This window comes from Balaenoptera ricei, chromosome 5 (genome assembly GCF_028023285.1).
Source record: "Balaenoptera ricei isolate mBalRic1 chromosome 5, mBalRic1.hap2, whole genome shotgun sequence".
NCBI classification, from domain to species: domain Eukaryota; kingdom Metazoa; phylum Chordata; class Mammalia; order Artiodactyla; family Balaenopteridae; genus Balaenoptera; species Balaenoptera ricei.
Genome location: NC_082643.1, coordinates 46,071,095 through 46,084,958, shown reverse-complemented (window position 1 = coordinate 46,084,958; position 13,864 = coordinate 46,071,095). Strand labels below are relative to the sequence as shown.

At 46.6% G+C, this 13,864-nt stretch overlaps 1 protein-coding gene and 1 long non-coding RNA gene across 2 annotated transcripts in view; one reads left to right on the top strand and one right to left on the bottom strand.

Moving 5' to 3' along the window:
- The window catches only part of PRKG2 (protein kinase cGMP-dependent 2), a 94,263-nt gene extending 93,800 nt beyond the window's left edge, over positions 1-463 (bottom strand). Inside the window, exon 1 of the mRNA XM_059924004.1 lies at positions 396-463. The gene's annotated coding sequence lies outside the window, so the exon portion shown is untranslated. The remainder of the gene's footprint in view (positions 1-395) is intronic.
- On the top strand, positions 120-1,409 carry LOC132366418 (uncharacterized). Its single transcript, XR_009503437.1, has 2 exons — positions 120-417; positions 1,083-1,409. It is a non-coding gene; the product is annotated as an uncharacterized LOC132366418 (long non-coding RNA).
- Positions 1,410-13,864: the final 12,455 nt, after the last annotated feature.

Sequence of the window (13,864 nt, the reverse complement as noted above, 5' to 3'; positions counted from 1 at the left end):
CTCCTAGCAGCTCCCCGGAGCTCGGCGAAGCGAAGCCGGGAGCGCACGCCCTGAGAGCACTGCCAAGCCCCTAGCCCGGAGCAGCAGTCTCCCCGGCGGCCGGGGCTAAAGGAATGAGAACCTGACGTCTCCCCACCCGGGCTGAGCTCGCCCCTCCCGCCCCCAGCCGAGCTTCTGGAAATCCAGTAGCCTCCCCCTGCCTCCCGGAGCTCCCGGCTGGCTGCCACCCCGAGCGAACGCACCGCGTGCACACGTCCACACGCCAGCAGCACAGGCACGAGAGCGGCTGGGTGCGGAAAGGAGGCGCACCGCGCGCCCAGCCGACACCCGCGCGGACCCCGGCCGCGGCCCCCCGACGCCCCTCGGTGCCCGAGCCCCCAGCCCGCGAGTCTCACCAGAGAGCCGGTAACTTTCCAGGTGCGCAGCTCGTCCCCTCGGCGCCGCCGCCCCTGCGTCTCCGCGTCCGCTTTCTCGCCGTCCTCCCTCCCCAGCCGCCCGCGGCGCCCCAGCCGGGCGCAGGTCAGTTTAGCGAGGCCGGGCGCGGGGCGCGGGGCGCGGGGCGCGTAGCGCGGGCCCGGGGCTGCCGGCGCCGCCGCTCGGGCTACGTGGGACCGTGGGGCACGGGTGAGGGCGTTGCGCGCAGAGGCTGCGGCGGCTCCGGTGCTGCCGCCTGGCTCCTCCGCGGGGGCCGGTGCAGAGGAGACGCGCTGGGAGAGAGGGAGAGAGGCAGGGAGGGAGGGGGGAAGGAGGGAGGAGAGGCGAGGACGAAAGGGAGGGGGGCGGGGGTCAGTCGGGGCGATGGCGTGGAAGAACAGGGAGCCGGCTTCCCTAAAGGTGGGGTCACCCGCCCTCGCACCCACACCGGCCCCAGCCTTTACTCCCGAGACACGCGAGCGGCGACAGCATCCCACGGAGTGAGACAACTTAAGTAGGGAGATAGCGTCGTGGTTGTAAGCTTTTTTTTTTTTTTTTTTTCATGTTATTGTTTCTATTTCAAGTGTGTGGGACGAGGCTAGAGGAAAGTTCAGGGAGGTGTTCGTCTTTTCCTTCCCCTCCTTCTCTCCCCCCTCCCCCGCCCCCAGGTCAGTTTTCACTGCAAGCTCTCTCCCACCTCGCCTTCACTCCCAGAGCGCAAACAGGCGCACGTACCCTGGACGTGCTCTCCTCTGTCACACCGGTGCCCTCCTAGAAGACACGTGACCCTGGAGCAGCTTGGCGACGCGCTCTTCCCGGACTCTGGAGCCATAACTTGCATCGAGTTTGCCAGTTCACATGATGCTGGGGGCAGTGGTTTGAACCGAGTTTCAAGGGACCTTCGGAATCTGTAGGTCTTCTGGCAGGGAGCTTTCTTGATCACCCAAGTTGGTAATCCTCTCCCCGTCGCCTTTTGATTACATGTTTTTCCCTGAGGCTCGCATTATGGTTTTCTAAATATATATATACCCCACCGCATTATTTGCTATGCCCTGGAGTTGTGAGATCTCCGTGTGGCTTGTCCCCTTTTCTCCTGCCTCCAGAGGAATTTCACTGGTAAATCCTCGGAAGACAAGGGCAGTTTCTGTGCGGAGGATTGGGAACTACAGTGAGGGTCTATTCACTGTGCCTCTAGAGAATGTTAAAACCCAGCTCCCTTGGGTTTTAAACCACAGGGTGGCAGTGGGACTCATGTAACGCCGGTCTGCACTAGCACATATATAAACTTACATAGAAGTTAGGCCCACGTAAAATATGTTAAATAGGCCCGTTAAATTTCAAAGAAGGAAAAATGCAGTCCTGGTTTTTGTGTGTGTGTGCTAACTGGAAAAAAATCAGCAAAAGTACAAAGTACTTTTTCATGAACACATGAGAGAGTCTTTCCATTTTACGCAGGCCTTCGAAATAACCCAACTAGAGGAGATGGGGATGGGGAAGAATTCCACAGGAAAAGGGAAAATAATTAAGTCATTGTTAAGTCACTGTAATAATGGACATTTAAGTCAATGGCCTGCATTTTTATGAACAGTTAAACAACAAGAAAAGGAGAAAATCAGAGATTTTCAAAGTCCTTACATTTAATTTAGTACATGGGGGTGGTGCTGTCGGTAGCTAATTAATGGGTCCAAAAATTGATGTATTGGGCCAGAACTTGCATTTTTTAAATGAAATAGAATAGGATAAAGATATCAGAGATATTACACATAGTACAAGTAAATATGCTCTATAAACCTTTCTCTTCGGTTAAATATGTAAATATGTACTGGGTCAACCGTGTAATATGTATTTTCTTACTGTTGCTTGAGGTAAAACTCGAAAGGCACTGATGTAGTGCAGGCTGCTGCCCAGAGTCAGAGTTTGAGGGAGAACTTAGGTTCCTTCCTAGGGATCCTGTGCTCTGTCAACAATGCAGAGTTATAGAGAACAAGGAGGAGGGTGATGAAGAGGAGGAGAAAAGTGACCATGTTTGAGCTCTTTATTCATTCTTCCCACAAATGTGCTTGAGCAGCTTCTATGCCTTAGGCCCGGTGCTAAAATCTGGGAATTTAACGGTGAGCAAAGTCAACATGTGATCTTGGCACTTTAGAATCCCATGGGGGAAACAGAAAGCAATCAAATAAACACAGAAGTAACTATATATGTGATAAATGCTATGAAGGAAAATACGATATGAGAGCAAAAATGATGGCGTCATAATTTAGATGAGGGAGGCTACAATTAATAAGTAACCCAATTTAAAATGTCTTCCATGATAAGGAAATTTATTGTTTCATATGGCAAGAAGTCCCAAGGTCAAGAGGCTCTGTCTGGTGAATTCAGCAGCTCAGTGCTGTCAGGGAAGACCTAGGGCCGGTTCCGTTATTCCCCCTGCCATCTCCAGCATGCCAGCATGGTACTGGGTCTGCCCCACCCATGGTCCCAGGAAGGCGGAGCAGCTCCCGCTAGGACAGACAATCCTGACAATGCCCCATGGTAGCAGAGTATGTCCTTTTTCCAGAGTGGGAAAATCTTTCTCAGAAGCTTCTAGCAGACTGCTCACCCGTCATCAATCCAAACTAAGTCACATACCCACGCACGTCTAAATGCTGGGAATGGGGGCGGCGGCCGCGGGGAGTTGAGGATTACCGTAATTGGTCAAGGCTCTTCAGGATTTGCCCTTGAACTTTTCAGGATTGCATTCTTTGAGGAGTCGATACCTAAACAGAAAGGAGAAGGTGGCAATAGATGCTGGGTAGCCAATGCAGAGTCTGCTACAGGAGCTCAGGGATGACGCCTCTGAAAAAAATGACATTTAAACTTAAGATGAGTAACAGTCAGCAAGGAGTGAGGAGGACGCACCTTCAGGCAGAGGGAGTCGCGTTTGTGGTCTGACTGTGCCGCCTGTTAAAGGTGTACCTGCAATTCCTCATTTACCACGTCGACCCAAAAAGGTAAGTGTACCTGAGGACGCAAGCTCAAAGGGTTAAATAACGTGATCCAGTTTACAGAGCTTATAAGTCACAGAGCCAATCAATCTAATTCCAGAGCCTAAAATCTTGGCTTCTGCCTCTACGGAGATGGTGAGAAGCCAGAATTCACTGGCCTTTCCCGGCCGCTGACTGAGGAACAGAGCGCCACCTCCAGCCCCCTCTGCAAGGTTTCTCTGGGCCCACTGGTAGTGCAGGACCTGTGTTCATGAATAAATCCTCTAGTACTGGGTGTACCTCTGCTCCACTGGGTGTCATGGTCCCTACCAAGCACTGTCACCAGAGTGCTAGCGCTCTCATGGTGTCAAAGCTCAGAGATGGCTTGTGGAGATGTGGAGAGTAAAATGCCCATCTTTGTGTTAACACGCCGAGAAGCTCTTAAGCAGCCTTGGTGTTTTAGAGAAATCTGTTTCTCGTACTTTCTTTCTCACATGGGCATGCATCTAAGGGACTAAGCTGGGAACAGGTTACTTCCCCTGAACTCAGACTCCCAAGGCCCTGCATAACTGAGTTCTGGTTCACGTTCATCTAGATGCAATACTATTCTCCTGGGATAAATGTCCTCACAGGAGACTCTGTAGTTGCCCTTGCACTTGGCCACCCCATTAGATCAGCCTTTGTGCTCATGACGTTTGAGCCCAGCTCAGAGCACCCCGGGGTGCAAGCTGAGCTCTCTCCTATGTGTCAGCAGAAGAAGCTCTTCTGAGGACACGAGAGGGGCACATCCACCATCCTGGTTCCCACTTGTTTCTCCCTGTCTCTTTGGTTCTGCTCCCTTCTTCTTGTCTTCTTTCATTTGTCTGCATGCTTATTTATCTCACCAGACTGACCTCGTGAGAAGCCATTTCAATTTCTAAAGCCAGAACCTTAGGTCACTGTGCCCTTCTTTCACTTCAGCTTTGGCAAACCTTAACCCAGGAGAAATACTACCATTTGCTGTTGGCATTCCTGCCGTCCAGGGGCCGGCATCCTCAATATGCTTATGAAACGGGACCAATTGATTCCACCACCGTGTTCCTGCTGTCTAACCTCCCTGCAGCCCACCATCCCTTTCTTCACTTCAAAGCCATTTATTCCTTCCATGAAGTCTCCCTGATTCTGCGGAGTGGTGGTTCTGTGACCCCACAGGAGCGTGCTACCCCAAGTCTCAAAGGCTCATCAGCTTGTCTCCGTCCTTTATTGGACATCAGAGCAGGGACGTTGTTGTCTTAACTCTTATATCTTCAGAACATACATAGCTGAAGTCTTTTCATAATGCAAAAAACAACGCCCCCCAATTCCACTCTTTAATCTACTGTCTCTGTTTTCTTAAAAAACAAACAAAAAGCAAGAAAACTATTTGCCGAGATACTAGAGACTTGAGAAAGGACCCTATGGGAGCCCATTACGCACATCGCACAATCTTCTGGGCATAGTGCTGAATTCTCCATTCCACTTTTGTCTCTCCAAGGGGACAATGGCTTCTCATTTGCCAGATCCCTCCCTGCTGATTCCTGGTGGGGAGGAGGGTGAGCCCTGTGTGCATTGACTCACAGCTCATTAGGGTAGCCTCCTGGCCCTTCCAGGCAGCAGCTGGAGCCTACAAGTGCCCCCCATTCTGAATTGACCTGTCTCTTGCCCACGTTCTCCTTGAAAGACCTTCCTCCTCTACCCCGCTCCCACTCATTCTAAATTTTCCCAGGATTCTGTCCTTAGCCCCTTCCTTCCTCCTTTCCTCCCTCCCTTCCCTTCCTCCCTCTCTCTCTCTCTCCCCCCGCCCTTCACCACTGCCCCTCTCCTCATAGCTTCAATTATCACTTCTCAGTGTACTTCCTTTTTTCAGAGCTGCACTTTATCTCAGCCCTTCTGGTGGTATTTATCACATTCTACTTTGTATTGTTGTTATCTATCTACATTGCTTATCTCCTCTACTTGACCGTAAATACCTGGAGGGCATGGTTCACATCTGATTCATCTCTGCTGTGTCTCTCACAGCACCCACTGAAGGTCCAAATCCTAGGGATAGAGAGAGTTATGACTTACTACCTAGAAGAATTGTATTTAAGTGTCTGAAATTCTATAGAAAGAATTTGAAATGTGTTCTTGATTTTCCTTCTGGAATAAAGACAATTGTTTGGAATAATGACACAATTTAGAAATTAATAATCTGCCTAATTAGCAAGCAGGCAATAGTAAATTTTACTACAAAAAGACCAACATACAAATACATTTTATGTTCTGTTTCTACCCTCACATACTGAGTTTTAGTCCCTAGTGCACTGACGTTCCTAAATAGTGATTTTTTTTTTCTAGTTATGGGTGTAGCCAGTGTGCACTGACTATGCACTAGGCTCACAGGCCCACATCCTGTACTATTTCAAACTCCATGTGGACCATCCATCCAGCACTTTGGCCTCTCAACTCCTTAGACCTCGTATCCAATAATTTTCATGTCCGCTCAGCTTCAGGCATTCACTGCCGCAGTTAGACCTGGAATCTCCTCTAAAATCATGGAGGCTTGTACACCCCAGAACAGCTTGGCCCTGCCTGTCCCCAAGGCTCTAGCCCTTTGCTTTTCTTCTTAGACACAGTGGTCTCAGCAGGGCCTCATGCCTTTCCCGTGGTTGTAAAGCCCCGGTGAACGCTGTCACCGACCTCAACCTCCTCTGGAGTCAGGACCAGACCAGCATGACCTCCATAACACCCACCGGAGAGGGAGCCTCAGTGGTTCCAGCTCCCAGGTCTGACCTGACGGGACCCACAGAAGTTCTGGCTTCCCTAGCTGCTGCCTGGAGGGGCCCAGAACTCACCCTAGAGATATAGTGGAATTAATGTGCTGTGGAGCTGACTCTGACCATTGAGAGACAACAGCCAGGAGGAAGCCAGCAGGTAATTGCTCACCCTTCCTGCCCATCCAGGAGCTGTTCAGAGATGCAATGGTTCTGTACTTCTGGCTACTCAAGCATGACTCAGCAACCAGCTTTATTTTCTAGAGAAGCTGTGACAGATTGGTAATGCAACACCTTGAATCTGCTTTCTCTCCTCTCCATCATTTTCTCTTTCTCCCTCACTCCTGTTTCCTTAGGATAACACCCCTCATTAAGAATTAGCACGTGAGCTTTGCTTCAGGCTCTGTTTCCTAGAGAACCTAGGCTAAGATAAGCCCTTATACTCTGTGACCACAACTTTCCATCCTTCAAGCTTATTTGCTCAGTTATTTTCTCTTCATGTGTGTTTGACCTTAAAGTGACCTCTAGTTCTTTGACCCTCTATTTTCTCCTCCCTGTCTTTACCCTGCTTCTTACTCAGTTTAGTGTGCAGTCCATTATTTCACACTCTTGGTATTTCTCCGCAACGATGTATTCTGCAACAGCCAGATGAAGCCCCCATCCTGGAGGAATCCCACTTCTCACCTTTTTCTTCTTCTTCTTTTTTTTTTTTAATCTTCTTTTTCTTATACTTGGACAGTGAGTGCTAGTGGAACAAGGTAAATATAAGCCCTGTTCTCATGGAACTTAAGTTCTGGGTCAATGGTAGTATATTAGACTGGTAAAGCCATTCTGGAGAGCCATCTTTACTCAAATTAAGATTAGGTACAGCTCACTTGCAATTCTGCTTCTGAGTATACTATATAGCCCAGAACAATTCTCACACAGGTCCCTATAGGGACACGTACAAGGATGTTTATTGAAGCTTCTTTTGTGTTATTGTGGTTAGGGAAGGTACTTAGGTATCCATCTCCAGGAGAATGGATATGTAAATTGTTCATGGAGATATGCCGTAGAATATTATACAGTACTTAGAACAACAGATTTGATATTCACAAGGAAAAAATAATATACCTTAAATATATAGTATCTAATAGAAAAATGAAAGAAATATGAGATATGTATATATATAACACAATACTCTTTGCATGAATCAAAAATATGCATAAAATAATTTGCAAAAACACATACAAATGAAAAGATACAAAATTAGCACATTGGAACGTTTGCCTCTGTGGGAGAAGGGGAATGGGAGTAGAATATTTGAACAAAGGAAAGAATAAGGCATAAAGAAAAAACTCTGGAGAAGGAGAGATGATAGAATAGAAACAAAGAATTAAGAGACCTATTTTCCAATATTGACAAGTGTTATAAAGACTATAAAACAGAACGTAGGTTGGATTTGGAGGACGACTTCCAAGAGGTGGTCAGAGGAGACCTCCCTGAAGAGGGCGCATTTGAGTGAAGCCTAAGTGATGAGATAAAACCTACCGTAGGCTGCTCCAGGGCAAGTGCATGCAGGGCAGAGGGGATAGCAAGAGCAAAGGCCAGGAGGCCACAAGGAGCTTGGTGAGGTGCAGGGGCAGGAAGAAGGCCACGGTGGCTGGAACACGTGAGCTTGGAGGAGTGTGATGCAGGGTGAGTCAGTGGGGGAAAGCTTGGAGTCAGATTGCATAGGGCCTTGGAGGCACTAATAAAAAGTTAGGGGTTTTGGGCCACTGTAAATTCTTGATACCAACCACTTCTGGTTGCTAAAGACTCCCTAGCAATCCTGCTGAATTTACTTGGTCAGCTCTTTCTCTCTATTATAATAAAAATGGCCAGCTTTTTCCTCTTTTCTTTAAACCTTCTTCTCACCACTCTTACTCATGGCGGGTGGCCTCACTGACTCTTAGCAGAGAAAAGAGTAATAATAATTGTCATGAAATGAATTGTGTCGTTCCCACCCCCCCCACCCCGCTCCAAATTCATATGTTGAAGTCCTAACTCCCAGTACCTCAGAACATGACCTTATTTGGAAATAGGGTCATTGTAGATGTGGTTAATTAATATGAGGTCTACAGTGTGGGCCCTAATGCAATACGACTGATGTCTTTATAAAAAGGGGAAATTTGGACACAGAGACAGACACACATACAGGGAAGATGATGTAAAGTGACCCAGGGAGATGGCCATCTACAAACCAAAGACAGAAGCCTGGAACAGACCCTTCCCTCACAGCCCTCAGAAGGAACGAACCCTGCCAACACCTTGGTTTCAAATTGCCAGCCTCCAGAACTGGGAGACAGTAAAGCTCCCGGGTGGTTGTTAAGCTACCCAGTTTGTGGTGCTTTGTTAACAGCAGCCCTAGAAAAACGTATATAATAATAATAACTAACAGGTGTGGAACGCATACAATGCATATGAGCACTGCATTTGACATGTGCTAAGGCAGTTAATCCTCACAAATACCCCGTGAGATACTATTATTATCGTTATTACTTATTATTATTATTTTAAGTAAGGAAACTGAGGCACGGCGAGAATAAGTACAACTCATCAGTAAGGCGCTACCTCAGTATTCCCACATCAAATTTAGAAACCCATCTGCACCAGGATGTGTCCTTTCCTCCCTCACTTCCTCTTAAGATGATGTGTCCTTCATCCCACCCGTGCTCTTTATCCCTCCCTGCCCCTCTTTGTTCCTCAACCTCGTGATTCTACTTCTGAATCTTTCATCTTCCTGTTCTTCCTGATATCTTTCCATTAGTGTATATATATATATACATGCTAATGTATATACATTAGGAATTGAAGTCTCTCTCACCTTATGGCTTATAAGTTTCTCCCACCTTAAGCAAAGGCTTCTTCTGTTATATCTTACACAGCTCCTCCTCAAATTTCCCAGCATCCACACTCACTGTCTTCATTTCCTCTGTCTTTCCTTTGACCTTCAGTGTATCAGTTTCTTAACGCTGCTGTAACAAACTACCACAAACTTAGTGGCTTAAACCAAGCAACAACACACACTTATTTTCTTACAGTTCTTGAGGTCAGAACTCTGAAATGGGTCTCACTGGGCTAAAATCAAGATGTCGTCAGGGCGGCGTTTCTTCTGGAGGCCGTGGAAGAGAATCTGTTGCCTGGCCTCTTGCGGCTTCTGGAAGTTTATGTTCCTTGGCTCGTGGTCCCCTCCATCTTCAAGGCTGGCATCTTAGCATCTTCAAAGTTCTCTCTGACTCTGACCCTCCTGGCTCCCTCTTTCATTTATAAGGACCCTTGTCATTACATTCGGCCCACCCAGATAATCCAGGATAATCTCCTCATCTCAAGATCCCTACCTTAATCACATCTGCAGAGTCCTTTTCTGCAAGTGTAATATCTTCACAGGTTCTAGAGATTAGGGCGTGGACTTTGGGGGAGCTGTCCTTTTGCCTACCGCACTCAGTAATCTGGCTTCCCACCACCCTACCGAAGATACTTTCCCAGAGGTCACCAATTTCTAGTTTCCTTAGAAATACGTGTGTCTTAGTTGACCTCTCAGCAGCATTGAATGCAGGTACTTCTCACAGGAGTGGCCTCAGTGACCACGTGTTCTCCCAAGTTCCTTTCCTTCTTCACAACAGTGGACTCGGCCTTCCCAGTCTCCCTTGCCAATGACTCTGTCTCTAACCATAAATGTTGAAGTCCTTGCTCCCCTAAGCAAGGTTGTCTTTCTTCTTTGTCAGTGACCGACCTCTTAAAAGTAGCGCCCCCTTTCAGTTCTGCAGTAAAGACGGAGAAGCATAGAGAACCCCTCGTTTCCATCCCTATTTGCGTGCTGGTGACTCCCGAATCTCCATTTCCACGTGGCACTTCTCTTCCGTGATCCAGAACAGATTGTTCAGCTACCTTTGTGATATTTCCACTCAGGGACCAAGGTACAAGTCACTCGATATCAACATGTCCAAAAGTAAAGGAACATCTTGTCCCCAAGAACTAATGACTCCTTCAGTGTCTCTTATACGAATAAGCTGTTTTCCAGTTAGATTTCTTAGTTTGGAATTTAGGGAGTCATCCCTGTCTCCTTCTCTCCCTCACTCCCCATAAGAAATGTGTCCCAAGGTCCTGAAAATTCTGCCACACTCATCTCTCTAATATTCAGGAGATTCTCTCCGTCACCACCATCAGCATCTTCTCTTGCCTGAGCTGCCAAGAGAGTCACCTCATCGTTTCTCAGTGGCCACTCCTGCTCCCACACCAAGCCCTAGCCCATTCCCTACATGCTGTCAAAGTGATCTTTTTAGAACATAAAGCAGACTTTGTCACTTCTCTGCTCAAAGCCCATTAATCTAATGGGCATATAGCCACAGTGCTTAGAGCCATATGTTAGCAAGGACCTGTGGAATTATATGGGACCTGGAAAAAAATCATTGCCCCCCGTGCTACAAAAGAGAAAAATACAAAGTGTTTAATTAAATATCTACAAAGGATGACATTATGCTAACTAGCAATTCAAGTGTACGTGTGAGTATATGTGTATGTTTGTATGTATATGCATATATATAATCAATTTTAAAGCAGAAAACAAAAGGACTAATTTAGCCATATAAAAACACAACTTTAAAAGTTATTAATTTTTTTTATTTTTTTCAAAATAAAATACGTCTGCGTTTTCGTGATGCCAATATATTTGCTTAATATGCTGTGGAAGCAGAGCCTCCAAAAGTCAGCGTGCATAAGGGCTATAAAAATCCCCAAACATTTCTACCTCCAAGGCCTTCCCACTGCGCTTACTCTAAAGTCTCAAATCTGTAATGTGGCTTTCCAGCACGTCAGGCTGGATTTTGTAGCTTGCCTTGGGAGGTGTCCATATTGAAGGAATACACTGGCCTCCTAGGCAGCCCTAGACCAGTGCACCTGATCACCCAAGGAGTTTGTTCAAATGCAGGTGCCGACTCGGTAGGTCTGGGAGGAGGCTGGTACGCTGCGTTGCATTTTTCATAAGCTCCCAGGTGACACCACTGCTACTGGTCCACGAGTCACACTTAGAGTGGAAAGACCCCCGAGGGCAGCCTTGCCTCCTGCTGGCCACTCCAGTCATGCTAAGAGCTCCACAGGGTCTCAACTGGTCCGGAGGTTCAAGGGCTAGGACATGCTTGTCACCTGATGGAAAATTTTTGGGGAAGAAGAAGATGATTTTAAGGATTAGAAGCTGAGAGACCACGACGCTTTCCTGTATGCAGTATTGCAGCTGAATGTGAGGGGAGAGACAGCAGGAGAAGCAAATACACTTACCTTTGTGTGTGCTTGTGCTCTGGGCGCTCACACAGCCCTGGGCCCGCCCCTAAGCCTGTTTCCCTAATGCTAGGATCTGGCTGAGGCTTTGCCTGTGTCACAGCTTCTATCAGGCAGTTTTATAATCCTATGTTTATGTACCGGTTTTAGGATTAAACTGTAAACTCCTCTGCAGCCCAGATGAGTTCTTCTTCGAGGTAATCATTCAGTAGAAGTCCATTAATAAAAGAAGGACGTTAAATCCCCACTCAAGTATAACTTCCAGCCAGAAGGCAACATTGTTCTGGAATGCTGGGAAATAATTCCATCCCACAGGACAACCTTGGGTACAGTAACTAGAGATGTGTTGGCTGTTTTGACATTCAGTTGCCAAATGCCCAACAAATGGAAATAGCACTTAGCAACAGCGCTATAAATGGCAGCCCTAGCTATAAATTTAAAAACAACACCCATGTCTATCTAGTAATATCTAGTGAAATGGAGCAGGACCCTGTGGTCTATGCCCCCCATGTCCCCAGCCTGCCTTTTGTCTGTGGAAAAACTGTAGCCAAAGAATAAGTTTAATCAGAGAAGTGAAAAAATAGAGAAACAAAGGAAAACAGTCAAAGGAGACCAAATAATAATAGTTTAGTCCTTAAACCTAGTCAAGGACCTTTAGTTCCTCCTTAAGGGATACAGGTAATATTCTGAGCCATCTCCTGTGAGCTGTCTTAAAGATGCTGAAGCCCGCACCAGGTGGAAGGAGTTAACTACATGATGAGCAGCCTGTAGCCATGACATAAGCTGCCACAACTCCGAGAACTGGCCTCAAAGAAATGGAAACAAACTGACCTGAAGATGAACCGTACCTGAAGCCATCAAGATGATGCTGGTCGGACCACCAGTGACCAATTTCAAGATGACTGTCAGAGCCGACTGTGCTGTTTCTGCATGCAGACCCCTCCCTCCGTCTGTAAAAGCTCTTGCCCACTGGTTGTAGGAAGCGGGGAGTCGGCCTTTGGACAGGCGTCCACTCTCCGCCCCCGCCCCCCAGGCTGCCGGCATCCAAAATAAAGCAAACTTTCCTTTCCACCAACCTTGCCTCTCTATTGGCTTTTGAGTGACAAGCAGCCAGACCGCACTTTCAGTTACACTGGGATATCATAAACTATTTGTTAATAGTAGCTGAGTTTTGTTATTGGTGTGTTTCATTTGTTGTTTATGTCGTTGTTATTAATACGTTCATTGTATTAGACATAGTGACAACTTCCAAAGTAATGAAAGATAGATAAAGACAGCTTGAGTGTTATTATTGTTTTTCATTTGGCTCTTTTAGAGTATTGTGCCATGTGGATATGGGCTATTATTTGCTCACCCCGTCGTTTAAACAGCAAAAACCTGGCTTGAACTATATTTATCTTTCCATGTAACCATTCAAGAGGAACTAAAGCCATTAGGACCTCAGTGGAGATTTAAAGTTGTCCTATTTCTCAAACCCAGACTGTCTGTAACTGATGCTTCCTCTCAGAAAGTCCTCCAGACACAAAAGGTTTCATTTAATCAGCCAGCAACAACATTTCCCTGAAAGAAGGGTAACTGAAATCCCTGTTCAGTTTCAGTACTTCAGAGGGTCAAGTTGTTTTTCAGATTTTGCTCAGTCTGTGTAAACAGTGTGCCGCTAAGTGAGCTCATTGGACGCCATAATGCCAGGCAGAATCATCTGCTCAAAGAAAGCAAATAATAAATCATCTCCAGGCCTGTATCAAGCCGGCATGTTGCGTGAAGAAGCTGGTAAAACAAGACTACTTGGTCTTCTGTCTTAGCACACTGTCAGATGTCACTGTTTATTTCATGATCTGGCCAATCGGGATCACCACAGATTAACCTAAGCTACGTGACCCTCTCCTTTTCTCTGACCATGCTCTTCTTTGTTACCGACTTGGCAATTTACATGTCCAGCTTCCCTTTGGAGACCCGAATTGGGAGTAAACCACCAATTTAATTGTCAGTGTGGTCCATTTAAAACAGGTTCCTTCATTTGTTCTGATCTCTATTTCATTTTATAAAGGCCAAGTTTCCGTAACTATTTATCAGGGGCTGGCCATAGGATACACAGTATCTTCTCAGCCAGGTATTTGCAAACATTCCCAGTGTCCCTAACACAGAATGGGTGGTCCAACATTATTTCTTGAGTGGATGTATACATGTTGCTAGGCTCCTTCCTGTAAGACCAGAGGAGAACACGACTCTGTTTTCTGGCAATTTAATCAAAGTGAAAATGCTTGAGGATCAATTTCTTTTTTAATTATAGATTTTTATTAGAAATTCTGCGACTGTGATTAAGAGTTATTTTATTTTTTCCCATCACTGAATGGCTCCTTTATTGAGACATTTCAGAAAGTACATAATTAGCACGCTCTCCAGGAGCTGATTGTAATGACT